Raw genomic sequence first — 24652 nt, 5'->3', positions numbered from 1 at the left:
TGCCGAGAAGCAAACAACAGAAAAGATAAGTTTGCCAAAATTTGAGCAATCAGATTCTTAAATTTATAGAGTTATCTTCCTTGAACGACCGTCCCTTGTATGGAAAACCTGTGCGCGGAGGAACCAACTCGTAGCTAGTTGCGCCCTTACTGTTGTTTCGAGTCCGCTCAACAACTTAAGTGAGCTGCGACTAGCTCTGCGACAAGGTTTCTTGTAGGCCGTGGCACCGCCTGCAGGCTGCTGACGTTCCGCACTCAGCGCTTGCGGCAAAGGTGCTCGCGCCGGCAAGTGCCCTAAAAGCGTAAGGGTAAAAACATACAAGGGAAGGAATCGAGTAAAGGAAATAACATAGTCGTTACTACCCAGGATAGAGTATATTACAAAATAACTTGTCGCAGCTCTAACAGACTGTTTTTCATAACATGATTAATAGCGACAAGGAAAGAAGAAGATGGATGGCCTAGTCTACGCGGTCACCTTCGACCCTCCTGATTCCACTCACCCTGTCCACAATAGGCGCGACAAGGGCCTTGAGCTCCTCTAGATCAGCATCTGGCGGCAAGCTTCGGAGGACATTGGTGAGGCGGAGACCTGGGTTGCAGAAGGCCACCTTCATCAGCACCTTCTGGAGAGCTCCTTCGCAAATCTTGCGCGACTCGTCGGCAAGCTGCTTTGGGATCTGCTCCCGGAGTCGCTGAAGCGCCGTCGCCACGCCCTTGAAGAACAGAGTAAGCTTGGTGCTGGGTTGGAGGTTCTCGTCGGAGGAGTACCCGAGATCCACCATCCCCAATTGCGCCAGCTCCTTGTCAACGTCCGCGGCGACGTTCACTAGACCCTCCGTCCAGTGCTCCACGTTCTCCGACAAGGTCTTCTGGGCGGCAGCAGCACGCGCCAGCAGCACCTTGCCAGCCTCGACTTCTTCCTTCAAGGCCACCTCCTGCTCCTTGGCGCCGTCCAGAGATTTCGTCAGAGCCGCCAGCTTCACTTCGAGATCAGCGTTGGAGTTCTTGGGGGCGTCAAGTTCCTTGCCTTTCTCGGCGAGATGGGCCTGCAGCTCCGAATAGCTGTTGGCGTCCCTCTCCCGCTCGAGCTTGAGCGCGGCAAGCTCGTCGCCGTTCGCCTTGAGGCTCGCCTCCAGCTGCACCACCTTCAGCTCCAGCTCGTTCTTGGCGCCCTCGGCAGTTGCGGCGGCGTCTTCGGCTTGTTTGAGGGCCCCGCCAATTGCCCGCTCACGCGTGGCCAGCTCCTCCTCGTGGCTGTCGAGGTTGACCTTCCGCTGCGCCAAGTCACCCTCCTGCGAAGACAACTTCTCCGCGGCAAGACGTTGGCGCTCTTCGACGTCGGCCTTCTGGAGGAGGAAGGTTTGCTGCGCTTCGGCAAGTTGCTCCCGCTTCTTTGCCAGGGAGCGGAGAGCTTCCTGATTGCAGCCCCGGAGCTCCTCCGCGCGCTTCTCGATATTAGCACCGGCCTTCGCGACGAGTGCTTCGCGGGACTCCAGCTTGGCTTGCCGGGCGCGGTAGAGCGCCACTAGCTTTCGCAGCAGACGCTCCTCTTCAGGTTCACCGCTGCTGCTACTTGGCGCGTCGACCAGCTTCAGCCCGGCGGAGGCAAGCACCTCTCCGTCTAGCATCTCTCCCTCGGCCGGCGCCCTGGAGCTTGACGCCCAGGGGAGGTTGATGAAGATGTCGTCGCCGGCCTTCAGATAAACGCCAGGCCGGGGCTCTTCGGAGCCTAGCGCGGCGGCAGCGGCGGAGGAGTCGGTGGTCGGAGCAGCGCCTGGCGCTCCTGCGGCCTCCGGGTCATTAGTACGACCGCCAGACTCCCCGCCCGCTTCCGCGGCGGCAGCCCTGGCGGCCTCCTCGCCGGCGCCGGCTGCTTCCTCGGCGGCAATAATGTCGTTGGCGGCGACTTCAGTCTCCATCGGCTCTGCAGCAGATGGATCTGACAGCCGGAAGAGGGGAGAAGATTCAAGCAAAATTCAAGCAAAATCTAAGAGAAAGATCAAGAAGATGAAGAAGCCAAGGGGAGTTTGAAACAAGGAAGTTACCTGTGCCAGGGTCTGCAGCTGTGGTCTCCATTGCTAGGGGATCGCTGACGCAGTCCCTTGCCGGAGATCCCTCCTTTGCCGGGGGCTCCTCCCTTGCCGGAGCCTCCTCCCTTGCCGGGGGCTCCTCCCTTGCCGGAGTCTCCTCCCTCGCCGGAGAGCTCTCCCTTGCCGGAGACCTCTCCCTCGCCGGAGGACTTTCCCTTGGCGCTTCAGGGGTGGCCTCTGGGCTCTCCTGGTGAGGCTGCTATGCTCCTGCACAAGTCAATAAACAAACATCAGCAAAGTAAGGATCTTCGTGCGCGCCCGACAGCGGAAAATGAACAAGACACTTACGCTGGGGGCTGCTCTAAAGATCAGCCGCCGGGTCCGACAAGTTTGTTTCAGGCGCGTCCCCTGTTGACGCAGTGGGTTCGTCCTCGATGATGATCACCGGCGCCTTGGCTCTCTTTGCCGCTCTCTGCGCCAGAGTCCTACAAAGGAACAGATACAGGGAAAGGCAAGTGAGAAACAAGATAAGACAAAAACAGCAAAAATCAAAGAATTCCAAGTACAGTAAGAGAAACTTACTCTTCTTCTTCTTCCTCGTCGGAGCTGAACGCGGAGAAGTCGAAGTCCGGCCCGCCTCCAGGGCGGGAAGGTGGAGGAGTAGGCTCCCTTGGCCGCTTGGCGGGAGCGGAGGCGGCAGTCCGAGAAGACCCCGCTCCAGTTGTTGGGGCAGCATGGTGCGCTCCCGCGGCAACAGTACTTGCCGCGGTGGAGCGTGTCGCGCGGCGCGGCGACTGTCGGCGTGCCTGCCGCCTCGCTGCATCCCCGACCTTGTGGAGACGCCTTCTTGGTGGAGACGGAGGCGCTGCTGGCGGCGTGCTGTCTGAGGACAAAGTGGAAGAGGAGCCAATCTCCAACGAGCCGCTCGCATCCTCGGCAGGCCCACTCGGTTCGGCGTCATGCCCGACAGCCTTGCTCGGTTCGGCATCGCGCCCGGCAACCTCCTTCTTGCCGGCAAGATCTTCTTGCTCGGCACGGTTTGCCGCCTCCGCTGCCGCTGCCTCCTCCAAGGTAAAGCCAAACTCGCCCGCCGCAGCGGCTGCCGCCACCGCCTCCAACCAGGTGGCGATGCGCTTCAACTCCGCCTCGGTGGTGTCGCGGGTGAGGCCGTCCTTCTCGTCAGCGCGGATTGGCACTTCCACCAAGTCGTCGAAGAACTGCTGCACGACCTCGTCTTCTGGCTCTTGCCAGGTTGGCACGATTCCGTGCGAATCGCACAGTGGCATCATCGCCCTGATGCGGTCGAGCGCCGAATTGTTGCATAGCGGGACGACGCCCTGCGGCAACCTGAAGACTTCTGGGTGGTCAGCGTCATACTTGAAGAGCTCCCGCAGCATTGCATTGAGCTCCAAGACGGTGAAATTGTAGTTGAGCCCCGGGCGCAGCCTCATGATGTCTGCCGCGTTCTTGAACTCCCAGGCAGGCCTTCTCCGCTCTTGCAGGGGGGCGATGCGGCGGCGAAGGAAGTCCGCGCCAACGGCGCCTACGGTGAGTCCGGCAAGCCTGAGGCGCTGGATCCTGGTGACGGCAATCCTTAGCCTGCTGTCCTCCGGGGCCACGTCACTCCAGTCGCTGCCGCGTACTACTGCTACTTGGCGCCGGGCGGTGAACGGCTGTGGGCTCTCCTCGACAATCCAGCACCAATCTGCCCTCCACTCTTCCCACTTGCCGCGGAACTCGCCCTCTAAATAGGAATCCTTCTTGCCGGTCCTAGAGACCCAGGCGATCCCTGTTGGAAATATTCCCTAGAGGCAGTAATAAATTGATTATTATTATATTTCCTTGTTCATGATAATCGTTTATTATCCACGCTAGAATTGTATTGATAGGAAACTCAGATACATGTGTGGATACATAGACAACACCATGTCCCTAGTAAGCCTCTAGTTGAATAGCTCGTTGATCAATAGATGGTTACGGTTTCCTGACCATGGACATTGGATGTCGTTGATAACGGGATCACATCATTAGGAGAATGATGTGATGGACAAGACCCAATCCTAAGCATAGCACTAGATTGTGTAGTTCATATGCTAAAGCTTTTCTAAAGTCAAGTATCATTTCCTTAGACCATGAGATTGTGCAACTCCCGGATACCGTAGGAATGCTTTGGGTATACCAAACGTCACAACGTAACTGGGTGACTATAAAGGTGCATTACAGGTATCTCCGAAAGTGTCTGTTGGGTTGGCACGAATCGAGACTGGGATTTGTCACTCCGTGTAAGCGGAGAGGTATCTCTGGGCCCACTCGGTAGGACATCATCATATGCGCAATGTGACCAAGGAGTTGATCACGGGATGATGTGTTACGGAACGAGTAAAGAGACTTGCCGGTAATGAGACTGAACAAGGTATCGGGATACCGACGATCGAATCTCGGGCAAGTATCGTACCGATAGACAAAGGGAATTGTATACGGGATTGATTAAATCCTTGACATCGTGGTTCATCCGATGAGATCATCGTGGAACATGTGGGAACCAACATGGGTATCCAGATCCCGTTGTTGGTTATTGACCGGAGAACGTCTCGGTCATGTCTGCATGTCTCCCGAACCCGTAGGGTCTACACACTTAAGGTTTGATGACCCTAGGGTTATAAAGGAAGTTTGTATGTGGTTACCGAATGTTGTTCGGAGTCCCGGATGAGATCCCGGACGTCACGAGGAGTTCCGGAATGGTCCGGAGGTAAAGATTTATATATGGGAAGTCCTGTTTTGGTCACCGGAAGAGTTTCGGGGTTTATCGGTAACGTACCGGGACCACCGGGAGGGTCCCGGGGGTCCACCAAGTGGGGCCACCAACCCCGGAGGCTTGCATGGGCTAAGAGTGGTGAGGGACCAGCTCCTTAGTGGGCTGGTGCGCCTCCAACAAAGGCCCATGGCGCCTAAGAGGTGGAAAGGGGGCAAACCCTAAGGGGATATGGGCCTTAGGGCCCATATTGGTGCGCCTCCCTCTCCCCTCCCCTCTTGGCCGCCAACCTTGTTCCCCATCTAGGGCTGCCGCCCCCCTAGGGGTGGGAACCCTAGAGGGGGCGCAGCCCCTCCCCTTCCCCTATATATATTGAGGCATAGGGCTGCCCACAACACGCGATTCAATCTCTCTTGGTGCAGCCCTGCGTCTCTTCTTCCTCCTCTTCTGTGGTACTTGGCGAAGCCCTGCAGGATAGCCACGCTCCTCCACCACCACCACGCCGTTGTGCTGATGTTGGATGAAGTCTTCCTCAACCTCTCCCTCTGTCCTTGCTGGATCAAGGCGTGGGAGACATCACCGGGCTGTACGTGTGTTGAACGCGGAGGTGCCGTCCGTTCGGCACTTGGTCATCGGTGATTTGGATCACGACGAGTACGACTCCATCAACCCCGTTCACTTAACGCTTCCGCTTAGCAATCTACAAGGGTATGTAGATGCAACTCTCCTTCCCCTTGTTGCTGGTCTCTCCATAGATAGATCTTGGTGACACGTAAGAAAATTTTGAATTTCTGCTACGTTCCCCAACGGTGGCATCATGAGCTAGGTCTATTGCGTAGATTCTATGCACGAGTAGAACACAAAGTAGTTGTGGGCGTTGATTTTGTTCAATATGCTTGCCGTTACTAGTCTTATCTTGATTCGGCGGCATCGTGGGATGAAGCGGCCCGGACCAACCTTACACGTACTCTTACGTGAGACCGGTTCCACCGACAAACATGCACTAGTTGCATAAGGTGGCTGGCGGGTGTTTGTCTCTCCCACTTTAGTCGGATCGGATTCGATGAAAAGGGTCCTTATGAAGGGTAAATAGCAATTGGCATATCACGTTGTGGTCTTTGCGTAGGTAAGAAATGTTCTTGCTAGAAACCCATAGCAGCCACGTAAAACATGCAAACAACAATTAGAGGACGTCTAACTTGTTTTTGCAGGGTATGCTATGTGATGTGATATGGCCAAAGGATGTGATGAATGATATATGTGATGTATGAGATTGATCATGTTCTTGTAATAGGAATCACGACTTGCATGTCGATGAGTATGACAACCGGCAGGAGCCATAGGAGTTGTCATTATTTATTTATGACCTGCGTGTCAACTTAAACGTCATGTAATTACTTTACTTTATTGCTAACCGTTAGCCATAGTAGTAGAAGTAATAGTTGGCGAGGCAACTTCATGAAGACACGATGATGGAGATCATGATGATGGAGATCATGGTGTCATGTCGGTGACGATGATGATCATGGAGCCTCGAAGATGGAGATCAAAAGGAGCAAAGTGATGATGGCCATATCATGTCACTATTTGATTGCATGTGATGTTTATCATGTTTATACATCTTATTTGCTTAGAACGATGGTAGTAAATAAGATGATCCCTTACAACAATTTCAAGAAGTGTTCTCCCCTAACTGTGCACCGTTGCGACAGTTCGTGTTTCGAAGCACCACATGATGATCGGGTGTTAGATTCTAACGTTCACATACAACGGGTGTAAGACAGATTTACACACGCAAAACACTTAGGGTTAACTTGACGAGCCTAGCATGTACAGACATGGCCTCGGAACACAGAAGACCGAAAGGTCGAGCATGAGTCGTATAGAAGATACGATCAACATGAAGATGTTCACCGATGTTGACTAGTCCGTCTCACGTGATGATCGGACACGGGCTAGTTGACTCGGATCATGTAATCACTTAGATGACTAGAGGGATGTCTATCTGAGTCGGAGTTCATAAGATGAACTTAATTATCCTGAACATAGTCAAAAGGATTTTACAAATTATGTCGTAGCTCGCACTTTACTTCTACTGTTTAGATATGTTCCTAGAGAAAAATTAGTTGAAAGTTGATAGTAGCAATTATGCGGACTAGGTCCGTAAACTGAGGATTGTCCTCATTGCTTCATAGAAGGCTTATGTCCTTAATGCACCGCTCAGTGTGCTGAACCTCGAACGCTGTCTGTGGATGTTGCGAACATCTGACATACACATTTTGATAACTATGTGATAGTTCAGTTAAACGGTTTAGAATTGAGGCACCAAAGACATTTTGAAACGTCGCGAAACATATGAGATGTTTTGAGGGCTGAAATTGGGATTTCAGGCTCGTGCCCATGTCAAGAGGTATAAGACCTCCGATGATTTTCTTAGCCTACATACTAAGGGAGAAAAGCTCAATTGTTGAGCTTGTGCTTAGATTGTCTGAGTACAATGATCATTTGAATCAAGTGGGAGTTGATCTTCCATATGAGATAGTGATGTTTCTCCGAAGTCATTACCACCAAGCTGCTAGAGCTTCGTGATGAACTTTAATATATCAGGGACATATATGATGATCCTTGAGATATTCGCGATGTTTGGCACCACAAAGTAGAAATCAAGAAGGAGCATCAATTGTTGATGGTTGGTGAAACCACTAGTTTCAAGAAGGGCAAGGGCAAGAAGGGATACTTCATGAAACGGCAATTCAGCTGCTGCTCTAGTGAAGAAACCCAAGGTTGAACCCAAACCCGAGACTAAGTGCTTCTGTAATAAGGGGAACAGCCACTGGAGCGGAATTACCCTAGATACTTGGTAGATGAGAAGGCTGGCAAGGTCGATAGAAGTATATTGATATACATTGTGTTAATGTGTACTTTACTAGTACTCCTAATAGCATCAGGGTATTAGATACCGGTTCGGTTGTTAAGTGTTAGTAATTCGAAATAAAAGCTACGAACAAACGGAGACTAGCTAAAGGTGAGCTGACGACATGTGTTGGAAGTGTTTCCAATGTTGATATGGTCAAGCATCGTACGCTCCCTCTACCATCGAGATTGGTGTTTGCGTTGAGCATAGACATGATTGGATTATGTCTATTGCAATACGGTTATTCATTTAAGGAGAATAATAGTTACTCTGTTTATTTGAATAATACCTTCAATGGTCTTACACCTAAAATGAATGGTTTATTGAATCTCGATCGTAGTGATACACATGTTCATGCCAAAAGATAATAATGATAGTACCACCTACTTGTGGCACTACCACGTAAGTCATATCGGTATAAAACGCATGAAGAAGCTCCATGTTAATGGATCTTTGGACTCACTCATTTTTTTAAAGTTTGAGACATGCAAACCGTGTCTATTGGTGTATATGCATGAAGAAACTCCATGCAGATGGATCGTTTGGACTCACTTGATTTTGAATCACTTGAGACATGCAAATCATACCACATGGGCAAGATGACTGAAAGCCTCGGTTTCAGTAAAATGGAACCAGAAAGCAACTTGCTGGAAGTAATACATTTTAATGCGTGCAGTCCAATAAGTGCTGAGGCGTGTAGTGGATATTGTTATGTTCTTACTTCACAGATGATTTGAGTAGATGTTGAGTATATTTACTTGATGAATCATGAGTCTGAATTATTGAAAGGTTCAAGTAATTTCAGGGTGAAGTTGAAAGATCATCGTGACAAGAGGATAAAAGATCTATGATATGATCATAGAGATGAATATCTGAATTACGAGTTTGGCACAGAATTAAGACATTGTGGAAATTGTTTCACAACTGATACAGCCTGGAACACCATAGTGTGATGGTGTGTCCGAACATCATAAATGCACCCTATTGGATATGATGCATACCATGATGTCTCTTATCGAATTACCACAAAAATTTATGGGTTAGGCATTAGAGACAACCACATTCACTTTAAAAGGGGCACCACGTAATTCCGATGAGATGACACCGTATGAACTATGGTTTAGAGAAACCTAAGCTGTCATTTCTTAAAAGTTTGGGGCTGCGACGCTTATGTGAAAAAGTTTCAGTCTGATAAGCTCGAACCCAAAGCGGATAAATGCATCTTCATAGGACACCCAAAGCAGTTGGGTATACCTCCTGTCTCAGATCTGAAAGCAATAAGGGATTGTTTCTAGAATCGGGTCCTTTCTCGAGGAAAAGTTTCTCTCGAAAGAATTGAGTGGGAGGATGGGGGAGACTTGATGAGGTTATTGAACCGTCACTTCAACTAGTGTATAGCAGGGCACAAAGAGTTGTTCCCGTGGCACCTACACCAATTGAAGTGGAAGCTTATGATAGTGATCATGAAACTTCAGATCAAGTCACTACCAAACCTCGTGGGATGACAAGGATGCGTACTACTTCAGAGTGGTACGTAATCCTGTCTTGGAAGTCATGTTGCTAGACAACAATGAACCTACGAGCTATGGAGAAGCGGTGGTGGTCCTGGATTCCGATAAATGGCTCGAGGCCATAAAAAAATCCGAGAGAGGATCCATGTATGAAAACAAAGTGTAGACTTTGGCAGAACGGCTCGATGGTCGTAAGGCTATTGAGTACAGATGGATTTTAAAAGGAAGACGGACAATGATGGTAAGTATCACCATTAAGAAAGCTCGACTTGTCGTTAAGATGTTTTCCGACAAGTTCAAGGAGTTGACTATGATGAGACTTTCTCACACGTAGCGATGCTAAAAGTCTGTTGGAATTAGCGATTACTACATTATTTATGAAATCTTGCAGATAGGATGTCAAAACATTGTTTCCTCGACGATTTTCTTGAGGAAAGGTTGTATGTGATACAACCAGAAGGTTTTGTCAATCCTGAAAGGTGCTAATAAGTATGCAAAGCTCCAGCAATCCTTCTAAGGACTGGAGTAAGCATCTCGGAGTTGGAATGTATGCTTTGATAGATGATCAAAGATTTTGGGTGTATACAAAGTTTATGAGAAACTTGTATTTCCAAAGAAGTAAGTAGGAGAACTATAGAATTTCTGATGAGTATATGTTGTTGACATATCATAGATCAGAAATGACGTAGAATTTCTGGAAAGCATATAGGGTTATTTGGAAAGTGTTTTTCAATGGAAAGCCTGGATTAAGCTACTTGAACATTGAGCATCAAAATCTATAAGGATAGATCAAAACGCTTAATGGTACTTTCAAATGAGCACATACCTTGACATGATCTTGAAGGTGTTCAAGATGGACCAGTCAAAGAAGGAGTTCTTGCCTGAGTTGTAAGGTACGAAGTTAACACTTAAAGCTTGACCACGACAGAATAGAGAGAAAGGACGAAGGTCGTCCCCTATGCTTAAGACGTAGGCTCTACAGTATGCTATGCTATGTACCGCACCTGAAGTGTGCCTTGCCATGAGTCAGTCAAGGGGTACAAGAGTGATCCAAGAATGGATCACAGGACAGCGGTCAAAGTTATCCTTAGTAACTAGTGGACTAAGGAATTTTCTCGATTATGGAGGTGGTAAAAGAGTTCGTCGTAAAGGGTTACGTTGATGCAAGCTTAACACCTATCCGGATAGCTCTGAGTAGAGATACCGGATACGTATAATGGAGCGACAATTTAGTATAGCTCCAAGTAGAACAGTTATTTGGAATAGCTCCAAATAGAACGTGGTAGCTGCATCTAGGAGATGACATAGAGATTTGCGAAGTACATACGGATCTGAATGTTGCAGACCCGTTGACAAAAACCTCTCTCACAAGCAACATGATCAAACCTAGAACTCATTGAGTGTTAATCACATAGTGATGTGAACTATACCACTGACTCTAGTAAACTCTTGGGTGTTAGTCACATGGCGATATGACCTGTGAGTGTTAATCACATGGCGATGTGAACTAGATTATTGACTCTAGTGCAAGTGTGAGACTGTTGGAAATATGCCCTAGAGGCAATAATAAATTGATTATTATTATATTTCCTTGTTCATGATAATCGTTTATTATCCACGCTAGAATTGTATTGATAGGAAACTCAGATACATGTGTGGATACATAGACAACACCATGTCCCTAGTAAGCCTCTAGTTGACTAGCTCGTTGATCAATAGATGGTTACGGTTTCCTGACCATGGACATTGGATGTCGTTGATAATGGGATCACATCATTAGGAGAATGATGTGATGGACAAGACCCAATCCTAAGCATAGCACTAGATCGTGTAGTTCATATGCTAAAGCTTTTCTAAAGTCAAGTATCATTTCCTTATACCATGAGATTGTGCAACTCCCGGATACCGTAGGAATGCTTTGGGTATACCAAATGTCACAAGGTAACTGGGTGACTATAAAGGTGCATTACAGGTATCTCCGAAAGTGTCTATTGGGTTGGCACGAATCGAGACTGGGATTTGTCACTCCGTGTAAGCGGAGAGGTATCTCTGGGCCCACTCGGTAGGACATCATCATATGCGCAATGTGACCAAGGAGTTGATCACGGGATGATGTGTTATGGAACGAGTAAAGAGACTTGCCGGTAACGAGATTGAACAAGGTATCGGGATACCGACGATCGAATCTCAGGCAAGTATCGTACCGATAGACAAAGGGAATTGTATATGGGATTGATTAAATCCTTGACATCGTGGTTCATCCGATGAGATCATCGTGGAACATGTGGGAGCCAACATGGGTATCCAGATCCCGCTATTGGTTATTGACTGGAGAACATCTCGGTCATGTCTGCATGTCTCCTGAACCCGTAGGGTCTACACACTTAAGGTTCGATTATGCTAGGGTTATAAAGGAAGTTTGTATGTGGTTACCGAATGTTGTTCGGAGTCCCGGATGAGATCCCGGACGTCACGAGTTCCGGCATGGTCCGGAGGTAAAGATTTATATATGGGAAGTCCTGTTTTGGTCACCGGAAGAGTTTCGGGGTTTATCGGTAACGTACCGGGACCACCGGGAGGGTCCCGGGGGTCCACCAAGTGGGGCCACCAACCCCGGAGGCTTGCATGGGCTAAGAGTGGCGAGGGACCAGCTCCTTAGTGGGCTGGTGCGCCTCCCACAAGGGCCCATGGCGCCTAAGAGGTGGAAAGGGGGCAAACCCTAAGGGGATATGGGCCTTAGGGCCCATATTGGTGCGCCTCCCTCTCCCCTCCCCTCTTGGCCGCCACCCTTGTTCCCCATCTAGGGCTGCCGCCCCCCTAGGGGTGGGAACCCTAGAGGGGGCGCAGCCCCTCCCCTTCCCCTATATATAGTGAGGCATATGGCTGCCCACAACACGCGATTCAATCTCTCTTGGTGCAGCCCTGCGTCTCTTCTTGCTCCTTTTCTGTGGTGCTTGGCGAAGCCCTGCAGGATAGCCACGCTCCTCCACCACCACCACGCCGTTGTGCTGCTGTTGGATGAAGTCTTCCTCAACCTCTCCCTCTCTCCTTGCTGGATCAAGGCGTGGGAGACGTCACCGGGCTGTACGTGTGTTGAACGCGGAGGTGCTGTCCGTTCGGCACTTGGTCATCGGTGATTTGGATCACGACGAGTATGACTCCATCAACCCTGTTCACTTGAACGCTTCCGCTTAGCGATCTACAAGGGTATGTAGATGCAACTCTCCTTCCCCTCGTTGCTGGTCTCTCCATAGATAGATCTTGGTGACACGTAAGAAAATTTTGAATTTCTGCTACGTTCCCCAACAATCCCGCCAGACAAGGGCTCTCCTCTCTCTACCCGGGGAATGAAGAAATGGCGGAAAAGGGCTACATTAGGGTGGACTCCGACAAAGTTCTCGCAAAGGTGTGCGAAAACGGCCATGGTGAGGACGGCGTTGGGAGTGAAGTCAAGGAGGCAGAGGTTGTAGGTATTCATGATATCACAGAAGAATTTGGAAAAGGGCGGGCAGAGCCCGCAGTAGAAGAAGACAACGAAAAAGGGGTATCCTTGCGGAGCAGTCTTGTGAGCAGCAGCTGGGAGTACCTTGGTGCTCGGGTGAGCTCGCGTCTCCGTCGACCAGAACAGGTAGTAGTACTCCCTCAGCTCCTTCGCGGCGGGCTTGGGGGGGAAGATGGCTCGCTCCTTCCGCAGCGCCGCAAGCCGCTGCGCCTCGGACGACTTCACGGCTTTCCACTTGTCGGCTTTCGGAGCCATGGCGGAAGCGGTGGAGGAGGTCGACAGCGTTGGTGGTGCTGGTGGCAATGCGAAGGGCAGGGCGCTGCGCTCTGTTTGCTTTGGGAGGACGGAGGCGAGGCGGAGATTTCCAAGATTGGAGCGGAAAGGGGGCGAGTGGGCGCACTACCCCTACTTCCCCTTGCTTATAAAGGGGGGAGTGGGCGGACGTTCCGCCTTTCCAAATAAAGCAACCACCCACGATCTCTCCCACGATGCCGCGTTCGACGCGTGCCGTGCGGGGAGGGTGCGGTGGATGCGGAGTGAGCTACGGCGTAACCTAGGCCGCGCGTGCGCGTGCCCTGTTTTGGGCCTGGCCCAACAGCGCTCGGCACCGTGTATGGCCCAGGCCCGGGGGCTCCTGTCGGCGTACTAAAGTAGGGGTACCTTAGTATCCCGAACTTGTGCACGGGCAGTTGCAGCGTCCCGCGGCAAGGCTTGCCGGGTGACCGTCAAGATCCTCCCTGGTTCCCTTGGAGCCATTCAAGAACAAAGTGTTCAAGGCCCCGGCAAGAAGAACTTGCCGGGAAGGAGACAAGACCCCGGCAAGAGGAGCTTGCCGGGAAGGCCAACCAAGGCTCGGTGAGCGACAAGCTCCCAGACGCGACAAGACAACGAACACGGCAAGGCCCTTGCCGCGGCGAGCTTTCACTCTGTACCTGCGCTCCAGCGCATCCACCAACGTGTCGCCCTGGGACCCTTCCGGGCGTACGTGGCAGAAGGCTGTGCAGCCAGAGGTACACGGTGGCGAGCGGTGCTGACAACATAGCCATCGTGGCAAGCAGTGGCGTCCCTAGCGGTCCCTTTCTGCACCGTCTAGGCGACGCAGATAGGCATTTAATGCCTTTGTCCCCTGCCGCTTAGGTTAGGTATGATAACACTGTTGTAGGCGGCGGTGCCAACCGCAGTGCTTTTTCCATTTTTGCCCTTCCCTACGTTACCACCTGTCGGTGACCCCTTTGACATATAAAAGGAGGCCCATGCGCAACGCAGGAGGGGGTCGGACAATCATTCTCACGCTCGGTCTGGTTAGCTGTTGGTGTGTACTGTAGCAATCAGCGCTCTCGAGCAAGAATCCAATACAATCACAAGCAGGAGTAGGGTTTTACGCATCCGTGCGGCCCGAACCTGGGTAAACCGATCGCATCGCTCGTGCGCTTCGCCTCGATCTGCTCTTCGTGCACTCTCCGCCCCCCCTGCCGAACCGAAAGGGGCCTCGGTCCGCCGTGGTCCCATAGGTGTCCGTGGGATCGGCACCCCCGACATAGTACGACCCCAGCTACACTTACGAGTATCCGCCAGGCTATCCTTGGCAATAGACCAACTTAGGCCAAAAGCCTAAGCTTGGGGGAGTACGTATTTCTCACCGACATTACATTTATGTTCACACACACTCATTGCTAGATGTCGTTGCTCATACTCTTTCCCTGTATTATCCATGCTAGTTTATTTTCTTTTTCCTGCTTTCTTCTTGTGTGTTTGTTAAACCTTAAGAAAAACAAAAAAATTAGTAGTAGTTTACTTTCCTGCTGTAGTAGTAATAACTAAAAAAGAAAACCCAAAAATATTTCCCGTTCTTCTTTTGCTTGTTGGGAGCTTTCCCGTGTAAATAGTTTTTATTTTCTTTCGTTTTCTTTGGGGGTCAGTAGGAGAAGACCATGATTAAATTGTTGTAGTGGCTCTTATATGCATTATTGTTAAATTAACCAAGAGCCCATATTACTTTGTCTTCTCCTGTTTATTGAATGCTCGCAGATTCCAGCTTAGTCCAATGCACGTGCACTCTTATTATTATTCACATCGTTCGGTCGTGCAAGTGGAAGGAAATTATGATGATATATATGATGGACTGACTGAGATGAGAAAAGCTGGTACGAACTCGACCTCTTTTGTTTTTGTAAATATGATGAGTTCATCGTTCCTGATTCAGCTCATTATGAATAAACATGTTTGCAATGACAATTAGAGATCATAGTTGCTTGTGCCATGCTTGATTAGCTATGATTTATAATTGTTTACCTTGCGTGCCAACATGCTATCGAAATGGTTATGATGTGGTATAGTGGGGTGGTATCCTCCTTTGAACGATTTAAGTCACTTGACTTGGCACATGTTCACGCATGTAGTTGAAACAAATCAACATAACCTTCATGATATTTATGTTCATGGTGGATTATATCCTACTCATGCTTGCATCCAATGTTTATTAATTTTAATGCATGTACATGGCTGTTGTCGCTCTCTAGTTAGTCGCTTCCCAGTCTTTTTCTAGCCTTCACCTGTACTAAGCGGGAATACTGCTTGTGCATCCAATCTCTTAAACCCCAAAGTTATTCCAGATGAGTCCACCATATACCGTCCTATATGCGGTATCTACCTGCCGTTCCAAGTAAATTTGTATGTGCCAAACTCTAAACCTTCAAATAAACATTCTGTTTTGTATGCTCGAATAGCTCATGTATCAACCAAGGCTGCCCTTATCTTCCATGTTAGGCGGGTTATTCTCAAGAGGAGTGGACTCCGCTTCTTACTCACGAGAAAATGGCTGGTCACCGGGATACCCAGTCCTATGCTTTATGCAAACTAAATCAAAATTAATTGCAAACAAAACTCCCCCTAGGACCTGATGTATGTTGGAGGCACTCGTTGTTTCAAGCAAGCCATGGATTGGTGCTTGTTGGTGGAGGGGGAGTATAAACTTTACCATTCTGTTTGGGAACCGCCTATAATGTGTGTGACATGGAAGATATCGCCATCTCTTAGTTGTTATGTTGACAATGAAAGTATACCGCTCAAAATATAATTTATCTCCATTTCAAAACCAAGCTCTGGCACCTCTACAAATCCCCGCTTCCCGCTGCGAAGGACCTATCCATTTACTTTTATGTTGAGTCATCACCCTCTTATTAAAAAGCATTAGCTGGAGAGCACAGTTGTCATTTGCATTCATCATTGTTAATTTATGTTGGGTATGACTATGATTGGATCTCTTTTACCATGAATTACAATGTCTAGTCAGTCCTTGATCTTTAAAGGTGCTCTGCATTTATGTTTTGCGGTCTTAGAAAGGGCTAGCGAGATACCATCTTGTTATATCATATTATGATTGTTTTGAGAAAGTGTTGTCATCTGAGATTTATTATTATGGCTCGCTAGTTGATTATGCTATTGATATGAGTAGTTGTGAGACCCGAGAATTATTGCAAATGTGGTTACTTATAATCTTTGCTGAAAACTTGAATGCCGGCCTTACATATTTACAATAACAAGAGCAAACAGAGTTTGTAAAAGTTTTTCTTTCTTTCTTTCAGTTTGTCAACTGAATTGCTTGAGGGCAAGCAATGGTTTAAGCTTGGGGGAGTTGATACGTCTCCGTTGTATCTACTTCTCCAAACACTTTTGCCCTTGTTTTGGACTCTAACTTGTATGATTTGAATGGAACTAACCCGGACTGACGCTGTTTTCAGCAGAATTGCCATGATGCTGTTTTATGTGCAGAAAACAAAAGTTCTCGGAATGACCTGAAAGTCCACGGGATTTCTTATAAAAAATAATAAAAAATCCCGCCAAAGATGAAGTCTAGGGGCCCCACACCCTGTCCACGAGGGTGGGGGGCGCCCCCCTAGGGTGCGCCCCCTACCTCGTGGGCCCCCTGAGGCTCCTCCGACGCCAACTCCAACTCTATATATTGGCATTTGGAGAGAGAAAAATAGGAGAGAAGAAATCATCGCGTTTTACGATACGGAGCCGCCGCCAAGCCCTAAAACTTCTCGGGAGGGCTGATCTGGAGTCCGTTCGGGGCTCCGGAGAGGGGGATTTGTCGCCGTCGTCATCATCAACCATCCTCCATCACCAATTTCATGATGCTCACCGTCGTGCGTGAGTAATTCCATCATAGGCTTGCTGGGCGGTGATGGGTTGGATGAGATTTATCATGTAATCGAGTTAGTTTTGTTAGGGTTTGATCCCTAATATCCACTATGTTCTGAGATTGATGTTGCTATGGCTTTGCTATGCTTAATGCTTGTCACCAGGGCCCGAGTGCCATGATTTCAGATCTGAACCTATTATGTTTTCATGAATATATGTGTGTTCTTGATCCTATCTTGCAAGTCTATAGTCACCTATTATGTGTTATGATCCGACAACCCCGAAGTGACAATAATCGGGATAATTCTCGGTGATGACCATAGTTTGAGGAGTTCATGTATTCACTATGTGCTAATGCTTTGTTCCGGTTCTCTATTAAAAGGAGGCCTTGATATCCCTTAGTTTCCGATAGGACCCCGCTGCCACGGGAGGGTAGGACAAAAGATGTCATGCAAGTTCTTTTCCATAAGCACGTATGACTATATACGGAATACATGCCTACATTACGTTGATGAATTGGAGCTAGTTATGTGTCACCCTATGTTATGACTGTTACATGATGAACCGCATCCGGCATAATTATCCATCACTGATCCGGTGCCAACGAGTTTTCCATATACTGGTTTACGCTTATTTACTTTCCCTTTGCTACTGTTACAATCACTACAAAATACCAAAAATATTTACTATTGCTTGCACTACTCTTTTGTTACCGTTACCACCACTATCATATTACTGTGCTACTAAACACTTTGCTACAGATACTAAGTTTCCAGGTGTGGTTGAATTGACAACTCAGCTGCTAATACTTGAGAATATTCTTTGGATCCCCTTGTGTCGAATCAACAAATTTGGGTTGAATACTCTACCCTCGAAAACTGTTGCGATCCCCTATACTTGTGGGTTATCAAGACCTTTTTCTGGCGCCATTGCCGGGGAGCATAACTCTATTCTTTGAGTCACTTGGGATTTATATCTGCTGGACACTATGAAGAACTTGAAAGACACTAAGACAACAATTTATCCCTCAACTACGAGGGGAGGTAAGGAACTGCCATCTAGCTCTGCACTTGATTCACCTTCTGTTATGAGTAAGCTAGCGACACCTAAACCTGCTTCTGCTATTCGTTCCGATATGTCGCATGTTATTGATGATGCCACTTCTGCTATGCATGATACTTATGATGAAACTGCTTCTATGCCTGATACTACTGTGCCCCTTAGTGAATTTCTTGATCAACAAATTGCTAGGGATGATGGAATTTCTTAGAGAAAGAAATTATTGAATCTAATTATAATGATGAAAGTGATGATGAAGATATGCCTGTTATTCCTGAGGGTTATGTTTTTGATATGGAATCTTCTGCCGCTATTTTAGCCTGCAAAGATAGATATGAGCTCAAGAGGCTATTAGCTAAATGGAACAAAGAATCACTTAGAGACAAAATGAAACATGATCGTGCTTTTGCTACTTCACCTATTTGTGTTCCCGATAAGGATTATGAATTCTCTGTTGATCCTGATATAATTACTTTGGTTGAATCTGATCCTTTCCATGGTTATGAATCTGAAACTGTTGTGGCACATCTTACTAAATTAAATGATATAGCCACCTTGTTCACTAATGATGAGAGATCGCGCTACTTTTATATCCTCAAAATATTTCCGTTCTCATTAAAGGGTGATGCTAAGATATGGTTCAATTATCTTGATCCTGGTTGTGTGCGTAGTCCCCAGGATATGATTTATTACTTCTCTGCTAAATATTTCCCTGCTCATAAGAAACAAGCCGCTTTAAAGGAAATATACAACTTTGTGCAAATTAAAGAAGAGAGTCTCCCACAAGCTTGGGGAAGGCTTCTCAAGTTGCTTAATGCTTTGCCTGATCATCCTCTTAAGAAACCAGAAATACTTGATATCTTTTATAATGGACTAACCGATACTTGCAGAGATTACCTGGATAGTTGTGCTGGTTCTCTTTTCAGGGAAAGAACATCAGATGAAGCTGAAATTCTATTGAACAATATGTTGACAAATGAAAATAATTGGGCACCTCCTGAGCCAGCTCTTGAGCCAGCTCCTGCTCCAATTACTGAGACTATTCCTAAAGCAACTCCGAAGAAGAGAGGTGTTCTATTTCTCAGTCCCGAAGATATGCAAGCGGCAAAGAAATCTATGAAAGAAAAAAGTATTAAAGCTGAAGATGTTAAGAATTTACCTCCTATTGAAGAAATACATGGTCTTAATCTACCGCCTGTCGAAGAAACATATGATCTTAATCCTTTATTTATTGAAGAACCTCCTGATCCCGATAACCCGACACAGGTAGTAAAGGTAAATTCTCTCTATAGATATGATAAAGTTGAAGTCCCTCCTACTAAAATTGGTAGTCAGTGCCTGGATGAGTTTGATAACTTTATGTTTAAGCAAGATGACTTCAATGCTTATTTTGGTAGACAATTAAAAGAAAATGCTTATATGATTAGACGCTTGGGTGATTATATGGCTAATATTAGAGGTGAACTTAAACTTGTTAGTAAACATGCTTCTATGGTTACCACTCAAGTAGAACAAGTACTTAAAGCTCAAAAGGAAGTGCTTGATGAAATTAATAGTAAGAAAAAAGATTATGCTGTTAGAGTGGCTACTAGAACTGGTAGAATGACTCAGGAACCTTTGTATCCTGAAGGCCACCCTAAGAGAATCGAGCAAGATTTCCAGAGAAATAATACTGTTGCACCTAGTTCTTCTAAAAAGAAGAAAAAGAAAAATGATAGAACTGTTCAAACTTCTAGTGAACCTATTGCTGAACCACCTGATAATCCAAATGATATATCTATGTCTGATGTTGAAACACAATCTAGTAATGAACATGAACTTAGTGAAAATATTAATGATGACATTCATGATGATGCTCAAACTAGTAATGATAATGATGTAGGAATTGAACCTGCTGTTGATCTTGATAACCCACAATCAAAGAATCAACATTATGATAAGAGAGACTTTGTTGCTAGGAAACATGGTAAAGAGAGAGAACCTTGGGTTCAGAAACCCATGCCTTTTCCTCCCAAACCATCCAAGAAAAGATGATGAGGATTTTGAGCGCTTTGCTGAAATGATTAGACCTATCTTTTTGCGTATGCGATTGACTGATGTGCTCAAAACTAATCCTTATGCTAAGTACATGAAAGATATCATTACTAATAAAAGAAAGATACAGGAAGCTGAAATTTCCACCATGCTTGCTAATTATACTTTTAAGGGTGGAATACCAAAGAAACTTGGAGACCCCGGAGTACCTACTATACCTTGCTCCATTAAAAGAAATTATATTAAAACTGCTTTATGTGATCTTGGAGCCGGTGTTAGTGTTATGCCTCTCTCTTTATATCATAGACTTGACTTGAATAAGTTGACACCTACTGAAATATCTTTGCAAATGGCTGATAAATCAACTGCTATACCTGTCGGTATTTGTGAGGATGTGCCTGTTGTAGTTGCAAACGTTACTATTTTAACGGACTTTGTTATTCTTGATATTCCTGAGGATGATAGTATGTCTACTATTCTTGGAAGACCTTTTCTTAATACTGCAGGGGCTGTTATTGATTGCAACAAAGGCAATGTCACTTTTCATGTTAATGGTAATGAGCATACGGTACACTTTCCGAGGAAACAACCTCAAGTTCATAGTATCAACTCCATTGGAAAAATTCCATCGATTATATTTGGAGGTTTTGAATTTCCTCTTCCTATTGTCAAGAAGAAATATGATATACTTATTATTGGGGATGTGCATATCCCTGTTGAGGTAACTTAGTGTTATTCGAAAGTTCTCCGGTTTCATGATTATCGGAATGAGTTTGTTAACAGGACTTGATCAACCTTGTTAGTGGATTGCTTTTGATGAGCATGAGGCGGATGAAACTAGAAGCACAAACTTCTGTACCCCTTCTATACTTTCTGTTATTTAGTTGAAATAAAGTAAAAATAGAATTTTTCTGACTGTTTCCTGACTTATCCGTGCAATATAAAAATATCCCGAAAATAAAAGTCTTGAGAATGCCATGCCAAATTAATATGATTTTTTCGGGAATATTTGAGGATTTATAGTGCAAAAATTACCGCGAGGGGAGCTGCCACCCGGTCACGAGGGTGGAGGGCGCGCCCTACCCCCCTGGGCGCGCCCCCTGCCTCGTGGGCCCACGGGGGCCCTCCTCCACTTATCCCTGCACCCATCTTCTTCCTCTTCCTCACACAAACCCGAAAACCCAACTCAAGCACGAGTTCCAGCCACTTTTGCTGTGATTTTTGATCTCCTTGCTCAAAGTACCTCTCGCAAAACTGCTTGGGGAGATTGTTCCTTGGTATGTGACTCCTCCATTGGTCCAATTAGTTTTTGTTCTAGTGCTTTATTCATTGCAAATTTGTGCTGCATAGGTGACCATGTTCTTGAGCTTGCATGTCAAATTTATATGGTTCCAAGTAGTTCTAATGCTTGATAGAGGCTCTAGGCACTTGTAGGAGTAGTTGCTATCAGTTTTATTGAAGTTGGTTCACTTTTGTTTGAAGTTACTAATTTTTTTTCAGATTATTTCAGAAAATAATGAAGAGACTTTTGAGAGGCTCATTGAGCCGAAGCTCAAAGGAGAAACAAAATGAAGAAGCTCAGAGGCCCAAATATAATTTGCCTCGTACCGCGGAGATACAGCCGTGTGAATGGCCTTCTGATAATTTCTTGAGAGAGGCCTGAATTTATGGAGATTTCTACTCATTGATTGAGAATGCTGGCCTCACCGACTTCGTCCGCGACCAACGTCCACAGTATCTCTTACTCACAAATACTTTTGTGCAAAACTTCTACTTTTTCCCTAAGGAATCACCTCCTTCAGTAGAGTTTCATTTATATGAAATTGTGAAGAAAATGCCATTGTATGAATTTTGTGCAGTCTGCAACATACCCCATGAGGGTACGTTAGATGAACCCCACTGTCATGAGGTGGAGGCGTTCATTAAAACTATTTCTATGGGACAAAAAACCAGGAAGGTTTCTGATGCAAGAATCACTAGCATACATTTTCCTGTACTACGCTATTTTGCCTTATTTGCTAGTCGATGCTTGATTGGTCGCGGGAACTGTGGGAACCTTAGTGTTCCTGATATTATTATTCTGTTCCATGGTTTATACCACGACAACACTGTTAGTATGGGCGGAATTGTTGCTAGACGTTTAAGTCTTAACCGTACTAAGGGTCCCATCTTTGGAGGCATTTATGATTCACGCCTCGCTACACACTTTAACATAGCTATTAGGCATTATGAGAAAGAAGAAAAAATGCTGCCTAATGCTTATTTAGATTATAAGAGTATGATAGCACATGATTTTCTTGTTAAGGGCAGGGATGGAGAGCTCAAGTATAAATTATTCTTTGATAAACGTCATCCTGAAACTATTACGTTGCCTGCTCCTTCTTTGTTTGAGTTTGTAGGACCCTATCTCGTTACGTGGGCTGCCGTTCAAGCTTACCGGAATCCTGCACCAGCCTCGGAACCGGAACCACAAGATGAGCCTCCACGACAATCTGTTTATTCTTGGGATCCAGAGATGACTGTCAGCCAGTGGCAGTTAGAGTCCTCTTCATCATCACAGTATGATCCCAGTTATTCTTCGTTGCAGTACGACCCCAGCTACACTTACGGGTATCCGCCAAGCTATCCCTGGCAATAGTCCAACTTAGGCCAAAAGCCTAAGCTTGGGGGAGTACGTGTTTCTCACCGACATTACATTTATGTTCACACACACTCATTGCTAGATGTCGGTGCTCATACTCTTTCACTGTATTATCCATGCTAGTTTATTTTCTTTTTCCTGCTTTCTTCTTGTGTGTTTGTTAAACCTTAAGAAAAACAAAAAAAATAGTAGTAGTTTACTTTCCTACTGCAGTAATAATAACTAAAAAATAAAACCCAAAAATATTTCCCGTTCTTCTTTTGCTTGTTGGGAGCTTTCCCGTGTAAATAGTTTTTACTTTCTTTCCTTTTCTTTGGGGGTCAGTAGGAGAAGACCATGATTAAATTGTTGTAGTGGCTCTTATATGCATTATTGTTAAATTAACTAAGAGCCCATATTACTTTGTCTTCTCCTGTTTATTGAATGCTCGCAGATTCCAGCTTAGCCCAATGCACGTGCACTCTTATTATTATTCACATTGTTCGGTCGTGCAAGTGAAAGGCAATTATGATGATATATATGATGGACTGACTGAGATAAGAAAAGCTGGCATGAACTCGACCTCTTTTGTTTTTGTAAATATGATGAGTTCATCATTCCTGATTCAGCTCATTATGAATAAACATGTTTGCAATGACAATTAGAGATCATATTTGCTTGTGCCATGCTTGATTAGCTATGAGTTATAATGGTTTACCTTGCGTGCCAACATGCTATCGAAATGGTTATGATGTGGTATAGTGGGGTGGTATCCTCCTTTGAACGATTTAAGTGACTTGACTTGGTACATGTTCACGCATGTAGTTGAAACAAATCAACATAGCCTTCATGATATTTATGTTCATGGTGGATTATATCCTACTCATGCTTGCATCCTATGTTTATTAATTTTAATGCATGTACATGGCTGTTGTCGCTCTCTAGTTAGTCCCTTCCCAGTCTTTTGCTAGCCTTCACCTGTACTAAGCGGGAATACACTACAAAAAAAAGACACATCCGTGACATTTTGGGCCGAACGAATTTTTTTTCTGTCATACATATGAAACTTCTATGACGATAATTGTGACAAAACCCGGTATCATGATAGATGTGGTGGACTCCTACTTCTATGACAAAAAATCATGACAGAAAATGGGCTTTTCGACCTGGGCGGGCCGGAGACGCAGCTGCATGACATTCTTTGGGCCATCCATGACGGAAAAAAACATGGTAGAAGCGAGGGGGAGGAAAATTTCGGGGAGTTCCCGGTTACGGTGGGAGGTCGGGGGCCGGGCGATGCGCGTTTCTCTTGTACACGTACGCGCGTGTGTGCAAGGCGTTGGCTCTAACTGAACCCGAGCGAGGCGTTGGGCTCTAACTGAACCCGAGCGATTGCAGTGCAGGCTACGCGTTACTGAACCCGATCGACCGATCGATGGCTGTTAACTGAACCCGATCGAGCGATTCCTTCGCTACTGCTGCTAACTGAAGCCGATCGATGATGCCTCTAGATGAACAGTGAGTGTTGCGAGGGGTGGGGGTTTGGATGAACAATTCTCGGTGGGGGTGGATGAACAGGACCCCGTGGTGTTGCCTCTGGATGAACAGGACCCTGATCGATTGAGCCGGTTGGGGCTGGATGAACAGGACCCCGTGGAGGGCTAGATGAACATGGCCACCCCGTGCAGGGAAGGATAAACAGTAGACGGTGGAGGGGTGCCCGTGGAGGGGTGGTTGAATAGGACCCCGTGGTTTGGAGGGCTGGATGAACAGTATACGGTGGAGGGGTGGTTGAACAGTAGCCGGTGGAGTAGCGCGCGGTGGAGGCTAGATGAACAGGAGCCCGTGGAGGCTGGAGGAGGTCGACGGTGGATGAACAGTAGCTCGTGGAGGCTGGAGGGGGTCGACGGTGGAGATGAACAATATCCCGTGGAGTCCCGTTTTGCGGTACGCCACACCCCTCCCAATGAACAGGCCCCTGTTTCAACCGTAGCGCTCCAACACAAGTCCGTTTACTCCGTTTTGCGGTACGCCACACCCCTCCCGATCAACAGGACCCCCGTTTCGACCATAGGAGGTCCATTT

General features: G+C 46.7%; 1 pseudogene; it reads left to right on the top strand.

The window, feature by feature from the left end:
- LOC147957761 (F-box protein At5g18160-like) overlaps positions 1 to 24652 on the top strand; it is a 63716-nt pseudogene that overhangs the window by 14631 nt on the left and 24433 nt on the right.

Source organism: Triticum urartu, chromosome 7A (assembly GCF_056163025.1).
Source record: "Triticum urartu cultivar PI428250 chromosome 7A, HENAU_Tu73, whole genome shotgun sequence".
In the NCBI taxonomy this organism is placed as follows: Eukaryota; Viridiplantae; Streptophyta; class Magnoliopsida; order Poales; family Poaceae; genus Triticum; species Triticum urartu.
This window is presented reverse-complemented; position numbering and strand designations above follow the sequence as displayed.